The sequence below is a fragment of the Ovis aries genome, chromosome 2 (assembly GCF_016772045.2).
Source record: "Ovis aries strain OAR_USU_Benz2616 breed Rambouillet chromosome 2, ARS-UI_Ramb_v3.0, whole genome shotgun sequence".
In the NCBI taxonomy this organism is placed as follows: domain Eukaryota; kingdom Metazoa; phylum Chordata; class Mammalia; order Artiodactyla; family Bovidae; genus Ovis; species Ovis aries.
The window spans coordinates 133,460,054-133,480,355 of NC_056055.1; the positions used below are offsets into that span (position 1 = coordinate 133,460,054).

At 41.3% G+C, this 20,302-nt stretch overlaps 2 long non-coding RNA genes across 7 annotated transcripts in view; one reads left to right on the forward strand and one right to left on the reverse strand.

The window, feature by feature from the left end:
* The window catches only part of LOC132659202 (uncharacterized), a 155,388-nt gene that overhangs the window by 130,340 nt on the left and 4,746 nt on the right, over positions 1-20,302 (reverse strand). The window lies entirely within an intron of this gene.
* LOC106990953 (uncharacterized) lies at positions 4,581-13,748 on the forward strand. The gene is made up of 3 exons (XR_001434092.4): positions 4,581-4,635; positions 5,595-5,667; positions 6,481-13,748. It is a non-coding gene; the product is annotated as an uncharacterized LOC106990953 (long non-coding RNA).

Sequence of the window (20,302 nt, forward strand, 5' to 3'; positions counted from 1 at the left end):
CATTCTTAAAAAAGAGCCCCTGACTGGCCTATCTTGGATCACAAGCTGGGATGGGGTGGGGAGGGAACTTGATTGACACCCCCATCAAGGTTGCATGCAATGGTGAAGGGTAGTTCTCAAAAACAAAATCAAGTTGCTGTCACCAGATCAAGCTGAGTAGACCTAACAACAGTGTTTATCACATACAATATATACAATAGTGCTTGTCACATTTTAATTAGTAAATAATTTGCGTAGTTACCTGTTTGACATTGTCCTTTCCTACTAGACCTTGTTCCACAAGGAGAGATTACATATATTATTTATTTTCTTAATCCACATGCCTAGCACAGCATATGGCACATAGAACACTTATTAAATATCTGTTGAATACTATTTCTAAAAAAAGAAGCGCCAAGGATCTTTGGGATATACTTCATAGACTACCTGTATTCGTTTACTTTACTAGCAAATATTTTCAGATGGTTGAATTGCAATATTAAAGAAGCGGTTACTCTCTCCAATGGAGAGAATGCACCGTAAGTTTTCTATTACAAGTATTGCCTTTTGAAAGAAAAGTACCTCTCAAAACTTCCCGATAGCGGCAGAATCCCATGATCTTACATGTTGCCCAAACAACTAATGTTTCAATTGTTCAGTTTCAACTGAAGAACTTATCCAAAGAACTGGCTGGCAATTTGAATGTTAATTTTTCATTCAGGATCTCACAACCTGTGGATCTCTGCAGCCAGGATTCGACACAGTAATATTTAAGACCTGATCTAATATCTCCTTGGTAAAGGAATGAATGAATGAATTCACCCGAGGAATGAATCCTTTTCCCCCCTCTTCTCTATGCCAGTTCACCCACTTCATCACCACTGAGGGAGAGTTATTTGTGGAGGCACAGTAGGAAAGAATCTGCCTGCTAATGCAAGAGACACAGGTTAGATCCATGGGTGAGGAAGATCCCTGAGAGTAGGAAAGACAAACCACTCCAATATTCTTGCCTGGAAAGTTCCATGGACAGAGGAGCCTGGCAGGCTACAGCCCGTGTGTCACAAAGTCAAACACAACTGGGCAGGCATGCACATTTGTTTGTTTATGTACCTGCCTCTCCATCTAAACTACAAGTCCTATGAAAGAAGAAAGCGTATATGATTCACCTTTGTATTGCCAGTGCCTACCAAATAGGAAGCATTTATCACATATTTATTGAATCTAAGGGCTTCCTCGATAGCTCAGCGGGTAAAGAATCTGCCTGCAATGCAGAAGACACAAATTTGGGTTCCATCCCTGGGTCGAGAGGATCCCCTGGGTCCCCTGGCCACCCACTCCAGTATTCTGGCCTGGAAAAACACTATGGAGCCTGGTGGACTACAGTCCATAAGGGTTGGAAAGAGCTGGACATGACTGAGCAACTAGACACACAGGGAACCATCCTGCAGGCTGCGTGATTCAGCAAAAATACCAAAAACACTGAATCTCAATAATCAGTCTAAATACAGTCTTTGATAAAAAAAAAAAAAAAACAAAGTATAATGAGTCCAGGCTCTAAAGAGAGAAGATTTTATCTTCATCTAAAATAATAAGATCAGAAAAAGAAAAGAAGGAATGGAGAGAGGGAGGGAAGGAGGGAGGGAAGGAAGGAAGCAGAGAGTTAGTGGTCTAAGCTGTAGAGACGTTTTAAGTTATTTTTCAAGTGAACCCGTTTATGGCTTGATTATAGGGCTTTAATATCTTTAAATCATATGGTAACAAATGAAACAATTAAGAATTCAGAAATGATCCTTCCCAGAGTTTTCATTCTTATATATCAATCAAGGAGAATGTTAATGGGGAGGTTTCAGTGGGAGTCAGTAATTCCTTACCAATATCAGAACTTTAGTTTCACTTTCAGAGGCTGTTGGTGGCCACACTTGCGAAATCAAAACTGTAATTCATCTCCAGACAATAACTAATTATTACTAATTACTAAGAAATAAGTCAACAAAGATATTTTCCTGTTTACATTCTTATCAGATTGTATCAGAACCATCTGTTTTCAAGTTTGTTGTTGCCGGGGTTTTTTTAATCCCCAGGGATAAATACTCCACATTGTTCTCAGAATATATGCATGCAAAGCTGCCTCTTGCTGCACAGCTGCAACATTCACTGAAACATTTGGGGAGGGAAAAAGCACATATTCTTCTGGGAAAGAAAATGAAAAGAAGTAGACGATCTCACTGATTTTACTCTATCTTCAAACAAGGATATGCGGGGGTCTGTGCCATTTCTAACCACCATCTCCTCATTCGGATGGATGACGATTGATTTTGCTAAAAGTACATAATGTGGAATTTTAGACACTAAAATAACTCCAACCTAGAAAATACAGTAAAAGTCTCCACTAACACAGAAAGATTCTACAAATTTAGAACAATATGTGATCTCTTTGTTCTGTTGTTCATCAGTGCCTATCTCCTGTGATGCAAGCAATAAATTTCCCTTCTTTGAAGAGAAGGATAATTTCTCTATTGCCAAGGAAGCAAGAGTGGGAGATTTAAACGGTGGTACTGACAGAGTTGCGGCATGGCTCTGTGCGAGCAATTAACCTTTGGTGTCTCAGTGACTTCATCTGTAAAATAGGGATAAGGACTTTGCACAGGTGTGTGATGCCTGGACTAATTAGCATAATTATCATTATTGATGGGAAACTAATGTTGGTCACTGATTTCGCATCTCCTGTTAACACCTGGGAATCACTTTTATCTCCTCTACATTGAGTCATTTTTTTAGGAGTCTGTAAAAAAAAAAAAAAAAAGATAAATGATGACAGTAGCCAAAACCAGAGGTTGGCACAACACAGTTAAAATGAACCATCTCCATACAGGTGCAGAGCCTTCGTGGATTATCTTTTGATCTTCTGTATTTATCAGTTAGATGTTTTTTAAACTTAGACTGAGCATGTAAACCATGAAAATACGAGGAAACTTTTCAAGGCCCACACTGAATTGGTAAATTGCACTGCAGCAAAAGGCTTTCCAGTTCATTGGCAGGTAATTTATGACAGTACTAGAGTGGTTTAGGCTTGAGCCATACAAAGTAATCAAAGTCAAGTAAAAGTATGCACTGAAGACATTGCTCATTTAACGTCCAATACTGGTAGCTCAGCTTGTAAAGAATCTGCCTGCAATGCAGCAGACCCCAGTTAGATTCCTGGCTCTGGAAGATCCCCTGGAGAAGGGATAGGCTACTCCAGTATTCTTGGGCTTCCCTAGTGGCTCAGATGGTAAAGAATATGCCTGCAATGTGGGAGACCTGGGTTTGATTCCTGGATTGGGAAGATCCCCTGGAGGAGGGCATGGCAACCCACTTCAGTATTCTTGCCTGGAGAATCCCATTGGACAGAGGATCCTGGCAGGCTACAGTCCATGGGGTCACAAAGAGTCAGACACAGCTGAGCCACTAAGCACAGCACAGCACCCTCACTTCCCTGTACACATCTGCCCTGCAAGAACTGCAGCTCAAGAAGCCAGGGGACCAGGACAGGCAACAGAAGTACAGGAGATGCCAACTTCACCAGAGTGGGAGCATCAGTGCTGGGCACAGTAGGGCATCCTTACATCAGAGCACAGGCAATGACTCATGAGTCAGTGAGAGAGACAGAGCCCAGAGAATGAGGACTCTCCCCTTGCTCATCTAGGACTCTTAAGTGCCCTATTTCCTAAGTCAGGGTGAAATATCTGCTTTAAAAAAAATTGTACACATGGCTATACTTAAAATGGATAACCAACAAGGACCTCCTGTATAGCGCATGGAACTCTGTTCAATGTTATGTGGCAGCCTGGATGGGAGGGGAGTTTGGAGGAGAATGGATACATGTATACGTGTGGCTGGGTCCCTTCACTGTTCACCTGAAACTATCACAACATTATTAATAGGCTATATCCCAATACAAAATAAGTTTGTTGTTTTGGTTTTTTTTTTTTTTTTTTAAGTTACCTTCACATGTTGGCAAAAATGGCAATGAACCATAAAGGGAAACATAAAAGATGGAAGTGCCCCTATCTTCAGTACTCAGTACTGTAACCTCTGCCCCCTTTAGTGGAGACGTGTGATACTTGCAGATTCAAAACCTCCCCAGGGCTTCTCACACTCAGAGATTTTTCTCCCAGGAGTTCACTCTTTTCTTGAACTGAGTAGAGATCAAGACCTAAATATCTAATGCTTCCCAAGAAATTAGCTTTTTGATAAGTCATCAGCACTAAGGACTCTCTTTCCTCCATACTTGTCTCAAAATTACAGGCAGCAGCTTCCGAATGGAAACAGAGCTGTTACCATGTTCATACGATCCTCACCTATTACACGAAATGCAACAATTAGCATTCTAGCAGAATTAAAACTGCTAACACAACTTCTCTCTGTCCTACACCATTAAACTTGATTAGAAATCCCTTCACGATTAACATTCATCTCGCTGTATCGTGCTTGAAGGTTAATAATATCCACCATCTCCTGAGAGAGGGGGAGGGGAGGTCTATGTGCCAAGGAGAAAGGCCGCCGGGAGAGGCAATTCCCCCTTCCGTCCACTAGAGGGGGTGCTCCGCGGGGCCCGCGGGAGGAAGGCGAAGACACCGACACAGCATCCCGTCCTGCTGGCCTGCTCTTTAGTTGGTAAGAAGCAACATTAGTATTCACCGTTCTCTACTTCTCACCTCTGTCGATTTTAACTTCTCATAAAGCCCCTTCAGAAATGCCGGATGGCCGTGCTGGCTTGGGGGCGGGGGGGGGATGTGGAATCAACCAGCATCTTAAAACAATATCCAGTCTAATTCTTCTAAATCAACACTGCGTGAGATAAATACATAACCTGTATGAACAGATCCTAAGTTTAAAACCCCCGTAGATTCTGTAGCAACATGTGTACGCTGCAGATGTCGCTGTGGAGGGGGCAGTTGGGTATAAGTTCTCGGGGAAAACACCTCCATTGTATATAACGCATAAAGAAATGTCCCCAGCCCTTAGCACACCGGCTGTTTCTGCTTACGGGGCTGAGTTATCCACGAAATGCTGTAGGACATTTTGTGTTAAGTAGAGTGCTTGACGGACTTTTTTAGACCTACTCTCCTATGCAGGTTTGTATAATTAAGGAAGAAACAGACGTTTTAGCAATGAAAGACAAACCTTCCATTTTTCTCCTCTTCAAAATATGTTATGTTCCAAGAAAGAAGGGGTGGGGCAAGCGCCTGTTTGAGGTGGACCCCACCTAGATGGCAAGGCAAAATATAATACCTTTTTCTATCTGTAATAGTGTTCAGTGCAGCGAACTCTTTTTCTTGTTACAGTACAGTAAATGGGGTGTTTAATTTGGGATTCAATGTAGTCCAGTGTCAAGGTGCAGCAGTTTTATTACAGAAATACAATTTTATTGGAGGCTGAAGATTTAATTTCCACCTACGTCGAGAGCCATAAACGGTGGGCCTATTTTACATTTTGCGTAGCATTTGGTATGTGTAATTCCTCGTCTAATTTTAGAGTTTGAAAAGGTGGAAGAGTCACAATATGTAGATTCAAATTCTTCAACATTTCAGCCAGAAATGCCATTTTAAAATGAGCAATTTTCTGTTTTTTAGTCATGGATTTGAAATTACTCCTTTCCTCCCGATTGAATTCTGTACCACATGCTTTCCAGTCCTTCCTAATGAGGTGAGCCACAAAGTTACCCAAGGAACACCCTTGGGTTGGAACAAATGCTTTCTTTGTTTGAATTTGTCTGCTGGTTGGTATTGTACTTAAAAGTAAGATGATCGGGTGATATGGATAGTTTGCCTTCTGTTCTGCTTCCTGTCTGTCAGGGTCGCACGTGATGTATGTTCTGATGGATGCATTTGGAATAAAATAATTTGTAAATATGTTAGAAGGATTGAATTTGAAAGAAATAATAAAGTGTTAATTGTAAAGCTATATCAACATTGAAATCCAAATTTGGGGGATATGTTATTGTTCTGCATCAAATATATTTATTGACACACACACACACACACACACATACACCTCACGTAGATGCTGCGTTTCCACCTCTTCGCCCTTTACAGCATTAGTTCTCATCAGCATTTCATACCTTCCCTTTACCACCAGGTGGAGCCCTTTGTTTATGGACATCTGTCCATTTCCTTTTTCTCGAAGATGCTACCAGATAAATAGCTCCGGAGTTAAAATACTGTTGCAAACACGAAAATTTAACACCCACAGATAAAAAAGTAAGGCTTTTTTCAGACATTGGTATAATAAACCTTGCCGTAAGAGTCCTCTTGCTACTAGATTTAATAGCTTTACACACTCCTATTTACAATTTCTCCACACCAAACAGAGAAATAGTACTGTTGTGTGCGCCATAAACAGTGTTGCTGCAGGTCCATTTTATGTAGCACCATTGTTTTTATAATCTCAGTGTTTGGAAATTTCAGTCAAATGGCAAAAAAAAAAAAAAAGAAAGCTATACCCCTCTGTTTTTCTCAGGCTTAAAAATATACACCTCATTGAGAAGAAAATGTTTTCCTTCAGACAAAAGAGAGTGGTGATTCAGCTGTAGGCAATACAGAGCAATGTCAAATTCTTCTCTCAGTCAAATTTATCTCTCTTCGATTTGAGGTCCAGTAAAAGGTAAGTCAAAATCTATCTTACCTTTGGTTCTATTTAGGAGCTAGTTCATAATGGATACTAGATGGAAAGCTTAATTATTATATTGCTCAATTATTTGAATATTTTTAAGAAATTAATCAAAGATCTTTTCATGAACAAAAGGCAGAAAAAGGTAAGAAAAATTCAAAAGCCTGATTTGCATGTGCAAATAACTGTGGAATGAGCTCACCTAAACTTGCTTGCCAATGACCTCAACCTTGATCTGGAAAGATCATTTATTCTCAAGTAAAACATTCATATTCTCTATGCTCACACTGTCTTGGATCTTTTCTCAAGGTAGATTACTAACCGCGATGTTAGTCTATGCATAATATCTGCATGTACCAACACCATGGAGTTATGTGTTTAGCTGAAATATCATTTCTGTTACATTTTAAAAATTTTAACCAGGATTTACTCTCTTTGTATTGAATGTATCTAAAATTTTGCTTGAGCATCTGCAGAGCAGTAAGTAGAGGAAGATCTGTGTATGCGTTATTGAATCCGTGCCTGAGCGTGGGAAATCTGGCTTTTCTCTCTTACACGAACTGGTTCTGCAATCTGAGATGGGAGGCTGTCTGCAAAGAAGCCCTCATACAACAAAATGCTGGAACCACCATTTTGCAATCTGCTCGCACACAATGAAATGGTGGCATAGAAAACAGCACATTGTGCCCACAAGAGTTGCCTATGAAAGTGTTCTACTCTCTGATCCAAATATTGAGCTTTTAAAAATGTTATTACTAAGGGGTTAAAGATATTCATCTTCTTTAAATACATAAAACCTGTGTGGGAGGGTGGGTGGATGTCATACTGGAAGCATCTGCTGTGTACATTCAACTGAACGATGGAAAGAACTCGTCAAAAATGCACACTTATTTAGCAAACTGAAATAAAAGCCCAGATCCTGAGAACTGCTTCTGACAGCTCACAAAAGCTCTAACGGTGAATTTGGCCTTGATGCCTCCCTTCATTTTAGCGTTCACGGCATGCAAATGACAGTGAGGAGATTTAAGGGAGTTTTTTCCCTTAAAAAAAAAAATGTCCTGTAAAAATTAAAAACAGGCCCACATTTGACTCTCACCTGGAACACCCCACACTCTTATTTTTTTAGAGGAGCAAAAGACAAAACAAAACAAGGACCCAGGGTCCCTTCCTCTTTCACTTCTGCTCTTATTTTTAATCATTAAAAATGCTGCTTTGGCTGCGTTTAAGTGTGGAAATTCTCGTTTTTCTGCAATGCTTCAGACTTCCATAGACTCCTTGGAGACACAGTGAGGAGCTAACCACACAGGGGAAATAGGGATTTTCGTGGTTAAAAAAAACTGCAGTGTTTGGTAATTTTCCACAAGGAGTCAAAGTTACGAAGTAGCTTTTTTCTTTCAAACATAATAACTTGAGCATTTAGTGTAGAGCTGCAGGTTTGAAATTTTTAAACTCATTGAAAGGTCTTACAAAATTTAACTTGTCTTCTTTTAATAAATATTTCCAGTATTTTCAAGTGTGTAATAGGTAGGTCACACACACACAGACAGAATTATAAAAGCCTACTGTCTATCAGTAGAATATAGCCCTGGAGGACCCACCAGCAGGTTATGTAATATGTGACATAGACCACCAGGGGCTGAACTGAAACCACTAATACTTTTTTCATGGGATCATTAGAGTGAAACAAGGTACCTAAGTGAAAAGATGAGGAGTTTGACCTGGCTTGTTAATTTGCATGCCTTCACTTTCACTCTTTTTTGCATTGAATTAAATATGAATATTCAATTTTATTATTTAAACATATTGTCACCCAGATACAGCACACTACTTTTCATATTTTTAACAATTCATCATATAGTATATTGTGATTACTATTTACAGCTGGTTTTCAATAAATACAAAAACTCTTGTGAAAAAACGCAATTTAAATATAAAGCTAAAGAGAAGTTATTAGTTAATTTTTTCCCCCTGCTGTACTTTAGGAGGTAAAATCAATTATTTTGTTTTGATATTTAGATCTTAAATTTAAATCTGCCTCCAACCAAGATGAGTGGGTCTGGGGCTCACGGAGCCAGCTTGCCTGTGTTCTTGACCTTGTGTTGACAAGGGAAGAGCATGCTCACTCTAAAAGAGCTACTTTACAGTTTTGGAGATGTGTCTAGACTTTTACGTGAACTACTATCGGTTGCCCTATGTACCTTAAATCAATCCAGTCCAATAAATTTAGGATTGTGGTTGAGAAATAAATGTCATGTCAGTAACCATCAGCAAGATATCAGAAGAAAGAGTATGTAATCGTTTAGTCCAAAAATTAAGTTTCATGTTTTTAATCGGTGTCATATCCTGTCTTAAGTCTATGGTGCTTAAATCAAAGGCCACCACATTAACCTGGAAAGGAAACATAATAACAACCCCTTTTATCCCCTGGCTCAAGTACTTCTTTGCTCAACTCTCATTTTTGTTAAAAACACTTTCAGGCAAAGACCACAGGAAACAGTAAACATGGCAACACCATGAAAATAATTTTCTGATGCTCTATTTCTCTCCGTGTTCAAAGAGTGAGTTGTACAGGGTGCAGAGGAAACTGCCACACCATTAAACCCTATGCCGACGAAAGCAGCCACTCTTCCAGCAAAGGGGATACCCCTGCTCATTTCATAAATCTTGTTTCCAACTAGACTGAAGCCAGGACTTGACACTACCTCACATCAAGAAACTGGTGAATCACGGTAATACATTCAAAGGGAATCAGGAGTAGCCGACAACTACTTCAGGGGCAGGGATGCAGCCAGATGTCTGGCTGGGCTGCTCTAATAACCGTCATGACTGCAGATGGTCTTGGGTCCTCTCCATCCAAACAAAGATACCCGGATAGACACCAATACCACTGATCATCAGTGCAAAGCGAAAACCATGATCAAGATTTCAGATGTCCAGTTGGCCAACTTCTCTCCTATCTTCCCTCCCCCCCCCCACTTTCCTGCCCCCTCTTTCCCAAACAAGAGCTTGTTAGTGGTTGAGGGCCCAACAGGAAATGTTTACACCCGGTGCCAAATGCTAATCCTTCGCTGAGGATATATTTAAAGGTTTATATTTAAAGGTTTCAGTTATGGAGGCAAAAGGGATTCCAATAGAAATTTCTTAGGGAATATGGAGATTTAATAATTTGGCTAAGTGTATATTACATTCATTGGACTTCCTCTTTAATTAAGGAATACCTTAAAAGAGCACATTTCAAAGAGAGTGGAAAATTTTTAAACTTATCACTTATGCAATAACCAGCATGAAACTTCAAATATATGTTTGGGGTGTGGGAGGGGGGATATAAGTAAATTATCTTAGTAGGTTATATAACATTCCTTAACCTATCTAGACACATGTATTTCTTCATATCCACATATTCCATATTGTATTGTCCTGTAATATTTTTTAGAACTGGATTTGGCATGTATTTGTGATTCATAAACCACAGATATCAAGCCCCTTCTAATCTGAATGTGGATAAAGGATTCTGGGGAAAACTCAGTAAAATTGTCTGACTGTTTAAAACCAGCTTGAATTTTAAATTTAATTAATTGAATTAAATTAATGGTATTATGTATTTGCAAATTTAATAGAACCATATTCAACATATTTATTATTTTAGTATCAGTGGATTTTTCAGTGCCATGAACTGTTTTGCAGTTTTCCTAGCATCTCTTAGAGTAACAGAAAATTACATCCTTTCAAGCAAACTCCCCTTTTAGGAAATGTTTACAAACACATTTAGATTTAATATTTCAAATACGTTTCCCTTTCGTGACCTTCTTCTCTAGGGCTCCTATAGTGGTCCTAAACCCATTTTGAGGTCTCAGCTTTCTTAATAAATATGTCAAAACCAGAGGTCTTTCAAAGAAGCTGCTGGGAACATAGAGGCCCTTCCTGCACAGCCAGTCTGACAAGGTCCTGGGTCTCCATTCCAAACCAGCTTCGTGTGGACACACACAGCTTCCAAACAGAGAAACATCTCATGCGCTTTCCTGGAAACAACACTTTCAGAAAATATGCTGACCAAGAAGAAACAGCAGAGGTGACAGAAGCGGTCAGAGCACTTGCAACATCGTAACAAGCACTAATTAAATGCCTTGCTTTTAAAATACGGCTTAAGAAAACCGAATACAATAACTTCTTACATATGGTTTTAGGAACTAACAAGACCTGTAGGAAATGGTGCCGTCATTAGATCAGTGTCTCCAAAGTCTCCTACAGCAATTAGTGACTAGGTGCTGTGCACTTTAGGGAGAAATTATGAGAATCTGTATGATGTGAAGCTGATTATTTTTTTTCCCCTCATTTGTCTCTGAAGGGAATTTTGCATCTGTTTCAATGCACTACGCAGTCAGTTATTGAAATGGCCAGTCAATTGAATATAAAAAGAGCATTAGCAGCCTTGAAATCTATTTTTCTGATGAGGTACAAAGCCAGGCTGAAAAAGAATTGTGAATACCAAGAGGTCAGGAACCGTGTTTTATCATATTGATACCCTCCAGTTTCAATACACAGTGGGCATTTGATAATCATTTGATTATTTACTGAACAAATATTCTTTCAGTGATTATGCTATTCCAGACATAGGCTAAGTTTTAGAGATACAGTAGTCAAGACAGACAAGGCATCTTTTGGAATATATAGACTGTGTGAAAATATTTAAGGACTGGATTGGTGGATAGGCAAATGAATCTAAAAGAAAAGTGTCTCTTGGATACAGATCTGATATTACTTTAGGATGAGACCCATGGCCTGAATTTATGCAAAGAAATGTAAAGCCAGATCCCTAGCTGAGATAACTCAAGACTGGCAGTCTGAGCTCCTGGGATGGAGCAGCCAGAGTTAAGTGAGTTTGCCAGGATCCTAGAACCTGTTCAAGGTCACTATTAGCCGCTACCATTCTTGGGAGAATATGAAGAAGTACTTCTGCTAATAAAGGAAAATATAGGCCTAATACTTAATTTTTTTTTTTTACTTTGAAGTATGACTAAAAGACTAAAGGGTGGGTATATGTCTGTTTGACTTTGTTATTAAGAAGAGACCTCTTATTTCCAGATATTGGTATGATACCTCTTGGGAAGATACGTCTTACTAGCCCCAAACTGCCTTTCACTCGAGCTGATTTCTTGAACTCCTTGCTGGCTTTAAAAAAAAAAAAAAAAATTCCTGTTCCCATTTGCCTTTTATGCAGGCAGTTAATATTGCTGTCCTATCCCTTATCTGTACTCTGATGCAAACTGGGCTTCGGCACCAAAATGACTATGAGAACAAACAGGTCATGGAGGCTTGGTGAAGGGGCTGGAGATGGTCAAGCCTGCTCTTTCTAGAGCAGCTGGCTGAGCGCTCTGGGGCTGGATTTCTGAATGACTGGGTTGAGAATCTAGCACCTAACCCCACAGAAACCCTTGTCCCAAGTCACTCCTATTTATCAACACTATTCACCAACCACCACCACAACCCTTCACAAAGGAAGAATCCTCACTGGATGTGATGCGATTCATTTCATACATTTACTCAACAAATGTGTACCAAGAAGCCCTTCAGGTGGAACAGCTCTAGATGAGCAAGTTGGTAGGGGAGAAAAAGACTGCCGAAGGAGGTATAAGGGTAAAAGTCATTAAAGTTGTAGCATTAGGAATATAACCTTCAGCCTCGGGAGACTCCAGATGCTAAAGGAAGCAAATCTGCTTTTCTCTAGTGCCACGGGCTAGGACAGACTGTTTTTGGTAATGCAGCTGATGAAGATGATGAGCTGATGATGGAGGTGACGGTGGTGACCAGCCAGAAGGTGATCAGTGTAGTTGCAAACAATTCCTTATATTTCGTTTATTATTTAATTGGCACACAAACCTGTTAAGTAGGAAACTGAGACTCGAAAAGGTTAAGTAACACCTAGTATTCAATAAATGGTAGAATGTGGATTCCAGCTTCAGTCATCTGCTTCCAAAGTGCCTGGGACTATATGGCCTCTCTCACACGGTCTAATGGCTTATATTTGTGAGGCCATTTAATTTTCAAGTCAAAATCTAGGTGATTTTCATTCACACATGTGAGAGTTGCATGACTATTTTTGAAACCAGAGCTGGAAGCCCATTAAGATGGTCTTTTAAATACCTATTTAAATGCAACAGTCACAAGTGCAGTTCAAATGTGAGTAATATTTGACGGGCTCCAAATCTCATTCTTTGTATTCTTTTGTATATCAGACTTCTCAAGAGGTGCCATAGATATCATGCTTCAGATCCAAAAGGTGTTGCTCTCAAGGGCATTATGCTATGTGAAATAAGTCAGAGAAAGACAATACTGTATGATATCACTTATACATGGGATCTAAAAAATAACAAACTCAAGACAGAGGTCAGATTTTCACTTGCCAGAGACAGGGGCAGTGGGTGAGGGGATTGGGTGAAAATGGTCCAAAGTTACAGTTACTTGCAGTTGTGAGATCCATAAGCTCTAGGGATGCAACATATAGCATGGTGACTACAGTTAGACTCTTGAGAGTCCCTTGAACTGTAAGGAGGTCCAACCAGTCCATTCTGAAGGAGGTCAGCCCTGGGATTTCTTTGGAAGGACTGATGCTAAAGCTGAAACTCCAGTACTTTGGCCACCTCATGCGAAGAGTTGACTCATTGGAAAAAACTTTGATGCTGGGAGGGATTGGGGGCAGGAGGAGAAGGGGACAATAGAGGATGAGACGGCTGGATGGCATCACTGACTCGATGGACGTGAGTCTGAGTGAACTCCGGGAGTTGGTGATGGACAGGGAGGCCGGGCGTGCTGCGATTCATGGGGTCGCAAAGAGTCGGACACGACTGAGCGACTGAACTGAACTGAACTGATTGTATATTCAGACATAGCTAAGAGAGTAGATCTTAAAAGTTCTCATCACAAGGGAAACAAATTGTAATTATATGAGGTGATGAATGTTAACTAATCTTTGTTTTTTTGGTAATCCTTTTGCAATATGCAAATTTGTAAACATGCAATTTGCATTATATTGCATAATTTGAATTTAGACAATGTTATTTGTCGATTCTGTCTCAATAAAACTGGGGAGGGGGAGGTTGCCCTTTCCTCTCTGGACAGTACAGTATTGTCCCAAAGCTGGCCCTGTGGCCACGGTGGCAGTCGTGGAGTCCACCCAAGTGACTCTTAGCAAGGAATGTCCTCAGAGGTCCGGACCCCAGCAGCGATTGAGGGAGAATGGGGAGTAAAGGCAAAGCGAGCAAAGCACAGGGCGAAAGAGAGAGAGAGAGAGAAAACCCTGCTCTCCTGTTTTCCTCTCCAGTCCCCCGAGCCAGCACCACAGTCACCTCATAAACAGCCATTTGTCACCGCCTCCCGGCTGGCCTCCTTCACCAGAGGCTGGCCTTGTCCCAAGCCCCTCAGCAGAGAGCTGCTCCCAGAAGGGAGCAAACGAGGTGTGTGGAAAGAGAAGACCCAGGAGTCTCGGCTTCTGAAACATCTAAACTCGGGCAAGCCATGAGCCTCTCTGGGTCCTTCTGTTTCTTCCTCTGAGAAATAAAGAGCAGGTGCCCTGCACCAGCTCAGACTGTAAAGCGTCTGCCTGCAATACAGGAGACCTGGGTTTGATCCCTGGGTCAGGAAGATCCCCTGGAGAAGGAAATGGCAACCCATTCCAGTATTCTTGCCTGGAAAATTCCATGGACTGGTAAGCTACAGTCCATGGGGTCACAAAGAGTCGGACACGACTGAGTGACTTGATTTGACTTCAATGAGATCATGTATTTTCAATAGCTTCACTGAGTTGTAATTGGCATATAAATAAACTGCATGTATTTGAGAAATAATGCATTTGAGAGAGCACTTGTATGGAATCTAGAAAGGTGGTACCGATGATTCTACATGCAGGGCAGCAAGGAGACAGACGTAAAGAACAGACTTCTGCACTCAGTGGGAGAAGGGGCGAGTAGGATGGTTTGAGAGAACAGCATTGGAACATACACATTACCATATGTAAAACAGAGGACCAGTGCGAGTTTGATGTATGAAGCAGGGCACCCAAAGCCCGTGTTCTGTGATAACCTGAAGGGATAAGGTGGGGAGGGAGGGAGGGATAGGGGTTCAGGATGTAGGGGGGCACATGTATACCAGTGACTGACTCATATTGACGTATGGCAAAAACCGTCACAATATTGTAAAACAATTATCCTCTAATTAAAATAAATACTTTTTTTAAAAAAAGGAAGAGCACTTATAAACCACAAAACTTTCTTCTCTACCATGCTCAGAATCTCCCAGTAGCACCCTAATTTTTTAACGCCCTTGAGCACTGAGGCTGCACCTTCTACCGATCACTGACCTAGGTACTAGGGATACTTCTGTGAGCAAGAAAGACAAGGTTCACTGTCCTCCACCCCACCCGCCCCCAAGAGAGCTCTCCCAGGTCGATGTTATTCTCCTGTCAAAGTCATCCTTCCCTAAGCAAGCCCCCCAGCCCCAGTTCTCTCTCCCAGGACATCTCTTTCTATTCCTATTAACTAATGATCCTATCCCTCTTTTTCTCTGCGGCACTTGTAGGCTGTTTCCTGTACTTTTATTTATTTGTGTATTTATGCATGTATTTATTGGTTTTGTTTTGACCTCACTGCCCAGCATGGCCTGTGGGGTCTTAGTTCCTTGACCAAGGATCGACCCTGCAACCTCTGCAGTGGAAGCAGAATCTTAACCCCTGGACTGCCAGGGAAGTCCCCTGTTTCATGTAATTTCATGTTGCAAAATTCTTACAGATGTAAGCATCATGCAGGGGTCTACCTTTGCCATATCCTCATAACCCAGAACAGACATATGAAATAGTTCCTGATTTCAAGAGTCTATCAGAAAGGCAGGGCATGTGTGAGAAACTTGCTGAGGTGACAGAGCCCATCATTGCCCCCCCATGTCACCTGCAACCATGGGCTGGTCAATCCTGCTGGGAGGGTGGCACTAGCAAGGACAGGCTGACTCACAGCTTGTCCAAAGCCGACCCCAGGGGAAGCCACGCTCAAGGACATCTTCCTGCCTCCAGCAAAAGCAAGTGTCTCCTAGCAACCAGATTCCAGTGGCTTCCTGTCCTCATAGCCTGCCCTGGGGGCTCACTGCTTTGTTGCCTTGAGGTTTGCATTTGGGCATTGCTGATCATTGCATTCATTCTCGATTCCGGAATTGTAGGAGTAAGATCTGATCTGCCGGCTAGCTGACTAATCTAGAGCTGAGAACCATCGCATTCATAACATGCTTTCAGCAATCACATAATTTTCAGGGAGCATAATGTGTGCTCTTAGCTTAACAAGGGTGCATACGTTTTTTTCAAGATTTTATTATATCACAGCAGTTGGTTTGAAAGCTGCATAAGAAGGAAAAGTGTATATCCTTTCCATCAAATAATCAAAAAGTACTCAGACCTTTTCAAAAAAGATGCACTATCATTCAAAACTGGTTATAGCAATAAACTTTAACATGGCAAATTCACAGATGCAGAAAGAAAGGCAAGTCCAATTTGAAGAAAATGACTCAAGGTCCTTAAAAGTTTTGATGGCTTAAAATTATATCTGCTGCCAAATGGCTGGAGCATCATCAGTTCTTTCTTTCCAGAGATTTTCAACTTCAGTTCTATGGTCCATCGTGCTACGTTTTTATGTCAGTGGGGTTAAATTCAGCAACTGATGCTGGTTTTTTAGTTTTCTCGTGTTCTTATCAAATATTCAGCAAGGCACAATATGGTACTTGTCTATTTTTTTTTTTTTTAATTCATTCAGACTTCATGGCGAAGAGCTCAAAATGAACTCTAAATACAGTCTGTATTCCCCAAACTCTGTAAATGTGAGTTAAAATTCTGACTACTTTTATCTTTCAAAAAGGAGAAGCCCAAGATAGAACGGCGAGTTGAGTGCTCAGAGGACTGGTCAACCCAGAACCTTGCCCAGCTCCACCATCAGTGCTTGGTCATACATCCCCAGCAGCGAATCCCGACTGGTGAGGCCGCAAGCCTCTCTGTTAGGGCAGGGAGCTGGAGCTGTGTGGAGTCATGAGCCTCTTGGAGGCACCTCGTTTCCTCCCCTTTCCCTCCCCTTCTCCCAGCAGTGAAGTCACAAGTCAAAGTTGAATTCTAATTGTTTTGGTGGTGGTAGAATCTCACCAACCCAAGACTGAGTCTTTTCTTCTCGAGAAAAGTATACTGCTTATCAGCTTTCGTCTCTTCATCGTCCACTTTTAACATTTAGATTTGGATGTATTTTTTCCCAAGGGGGTGTTGACTGTTCCCTACAGTGTCTCTCTCGTGTGGGCTCTTTGATGGCCTCTTTTGGGATTCTGCACACATGTGTTTAAAGGTACCATCATGCAGTCATGTAGTTAAAGCAGACCACGCCTGCACCACCTTTGCCAGCCATTAAGTGACCTTGTATGTGGATCAAGGCTTTCCTTATTGTCTCAGTTTGTTCTTTACCCCCTGAAATGGTCAGGAAACCTGTCAGCTGGCTCAGGAGAATGACTATCTTTAAAGTCCGTGAAGAACTCTTGGTGAAAAGGAAAAAGTGCTCTGCCACCCACTTGTCTGAATTCTGCTTTTTAAGTCTTTAATCACCTGCCAGAAGCCTGGCGGGCTACAGTCAATAGGATTGCAAAGAGTCGGACACGCCTAAAGCAACTGAACACACACACACACACACACACACACACACGCAGTTCCATTCACCTGTTGTTTTAATACTTCAGGTAGATTCATCTTAATCATGATTTTCCAACGGGGTGGAAAAAATAATCCTGATTTCTCCTTGGCTTTTTTCAAACATCCACTTGTAGCCGTGGGAGGAACTGAGGTAGGCAAGGCCCAGGGAGGCAGGCCTGTGTCTCGCTCCCCTGAGTCTGGCAGGCATTCAAATCACTGTACAAGATGCTGATGACTCAAGACTTAACAGGTCTAGGTCCCAGCCTTCATTATTTCCATTTTCATGATGGTTTACACTATAAATCATAAATGACCACATTGATTAGGGAGCTCTATAAAACCAAACAGATTGGGAGGTAGTATAGAACAGAGGTTGATTAACTGCATAAATTTTACATTCCTGGAGACCTGGGTTAAGCTTCCAGATCTGTCATTTACTAGCTGTGTGACCTTGGGAAAGTCACTTGACTTCTCTGAGCTTCATATTTCTTACTTGTAAAAGATGTATTATGATAACTACCTATTTGAAGGCCAGTGTGAGGATGATGTGGGATCATGTATCAAACAGTTTAGCACAGTGTCTGTAACTACAGTTTATTGAATAACAAATGATGATAAGGGTGCTTTGATATGTGTTCCTAAATTAGATTATCGTATTGGTTATCTGTTACTTCTCTACAAAGCACTGCACTGAATATGGGGACCCTTCTCCTCAAATTTGAGCTCCTTCTTTCCTCGGAAACTTTATACCTCAATTGCTAATTGAGAGACAAACTCATACAAAACTAAACGAACAGTTAGACACACCTTTTCCTGGAGTGCTGGCCATTCTTGGTGAAGTCAAGCACACAGCTGGTGCTGACACTGACTTAGTTACTGGCCCTGGGTCATACCTAAGCAGCCTGAGCAGCAGAAAGAAGAGTCCGCACTCACTCGACAAATATTCAGTGATGTCTACTTTGTGCCAGCACAGGCTCGGTAATGGCTAAGTTAGTCTCCCTAGGGTTAAAGTAGCATTCAGGATCTTTTTTATGTATTTCATATAAACTAATTCTTTTAACCCTTCAAAACCACTAGGAGGGAGGTACTCTCATTAGTCCCATTTTACAGATGAAGAAACTAAACACAGGAGGTTAAACAACTTGTCTAAGGCCACACACGGAGTATGCAACAGAGTGAAACCAGACCCGAGCAGTGTGGCTCTAGGGTCTGTCCTCTGGACCCCCACCCCTCCTGCTTTCTGACAGGGTGTGAGACTGCTTTCTGACACATTGGTCATGTGAGGGGACCGTTTCCTGATTTCCTGCCTCTAGCTTGGCCCCTTTACTCCTCTTTTCAAAGATGGATTCCCTAGGTGAGAGGACTGGGGCTCTACTCTTTACTTTCAGCTTTGGACACTTCAGTAGGGCTGTAAAATCCGTGTGCACACTAGCAAGGCTCTCCACTCACCAAGACGTAAGTCATCAGTTATCTTATTTAAGGCAATCTCCCGCTCTTTTGAATAAGAGTTACAAAACACACTTTGATGCATTCAAAATATCTATCTTAGCAGAGGTTTACTTCATAATCTAATAAAACATATTTCTAACTTGAAGGCTATTCCAGTCTTTGAGATGTTATTTAAATTGTCCTAGATAGAAATTACTTATAAAATTGAACTGTCACTTTATAGCAAAATTAAAATTAATATGCTTTCCTGATTCCTGTACTTGGGCATAAATTCCCTTAAGTAAAATGCTCTGAAATTTGGAGGGCTAAAATCTGAACCCTTTCCCCTGTCCAGCCTTATGTCTCTTGCAGTAAAAGGCAAAGCATACGAATCATCAGTAACAGCCAGGATGAAGGAAGAGTGTTTCCTCCCAGCCTAAGATCACTTTCTTTCCAAGCTCTTCAGCTACATTAGAAAAATCATTTGAACAAGAGAAAAAAAGAAAAACCACCTCATGTCTGCAAATGGAAAACACTGTGAAAAGACAAACATGGCCGCCCAGATAGTCTCAGGACATAAATTTTTCTTAAAGGATGACTGCTAGCCTTCAGTTGCTCTTTCTAGAACCCAGACCATCTTGTACACACAGTAGACAGACCAGGCACAAAGTTTTGCCCATGGTTAGCAAATGGCATACAAAGAACAAAACTGCTCCCTTGAAGTTGAAATCAAAGAGCCCTGGTGAGCAGCCCCTGTGTACATCGGAACCCGAGAGCCCACGCATGTGGGTAGTAGAGGCGATCCAGCGAAAGAGGCACGCTTCCCCAGGGGTTGTTTTAAACAATGACAGACTCCAAAATCCAAATGTGATGTGTTGGAACATGCAACACACACGCACACACACACACTTGTGAAAAATACTGCCAAAGCCCCTCAGAGCCAAAGTTTAGAGGAACACGTGCCCTGGATACAGCAACAGCAATTTCAAAATCACTCCATTTATGACTCCATGCCTCACTCTTTGATCACTTTGGCACACCACTTAGGAAATAACAGAGCAAGAGAAACACGAAGCTGAAGACAGAAAATGTAATTATAAAACAAAGCCACCCACCTTGCTTTCGGGGTTAGGAAGCACAATGGCCTTCTTTTGCAGCAAGAATGAACACCAGTGTGTTAAATGACTACAAGGATATTTAAAAGGAAATGGTTCTTTAAAAAAAAAAGCTACAGTATCTGTCCTCATAGCAAGTCTTATCCCCTCAAAACCAAAATAAAATAAAAGCAGCATACTGTGGTTCTTTTGTACAATGCAGAAAGCAGAGTCCTCAAGTGACTATTCCCCTGTTTTGCGAAACAAAACAAAAAGCAACAGTAAAAGGTGCGGTTTGCCAGAAGGGGTGGGGGGAGAGTTCCTTCAAACACCTCCAGCCCTTCTGGGGCCCTCCCGGTGCCTTCTCTCGGCATGGGCTGGAGAAGCCCTACGGATCAACACCAGTGTCACCATCGGCTGCTTATATGCCACAAAAGTACACTTAGAAATG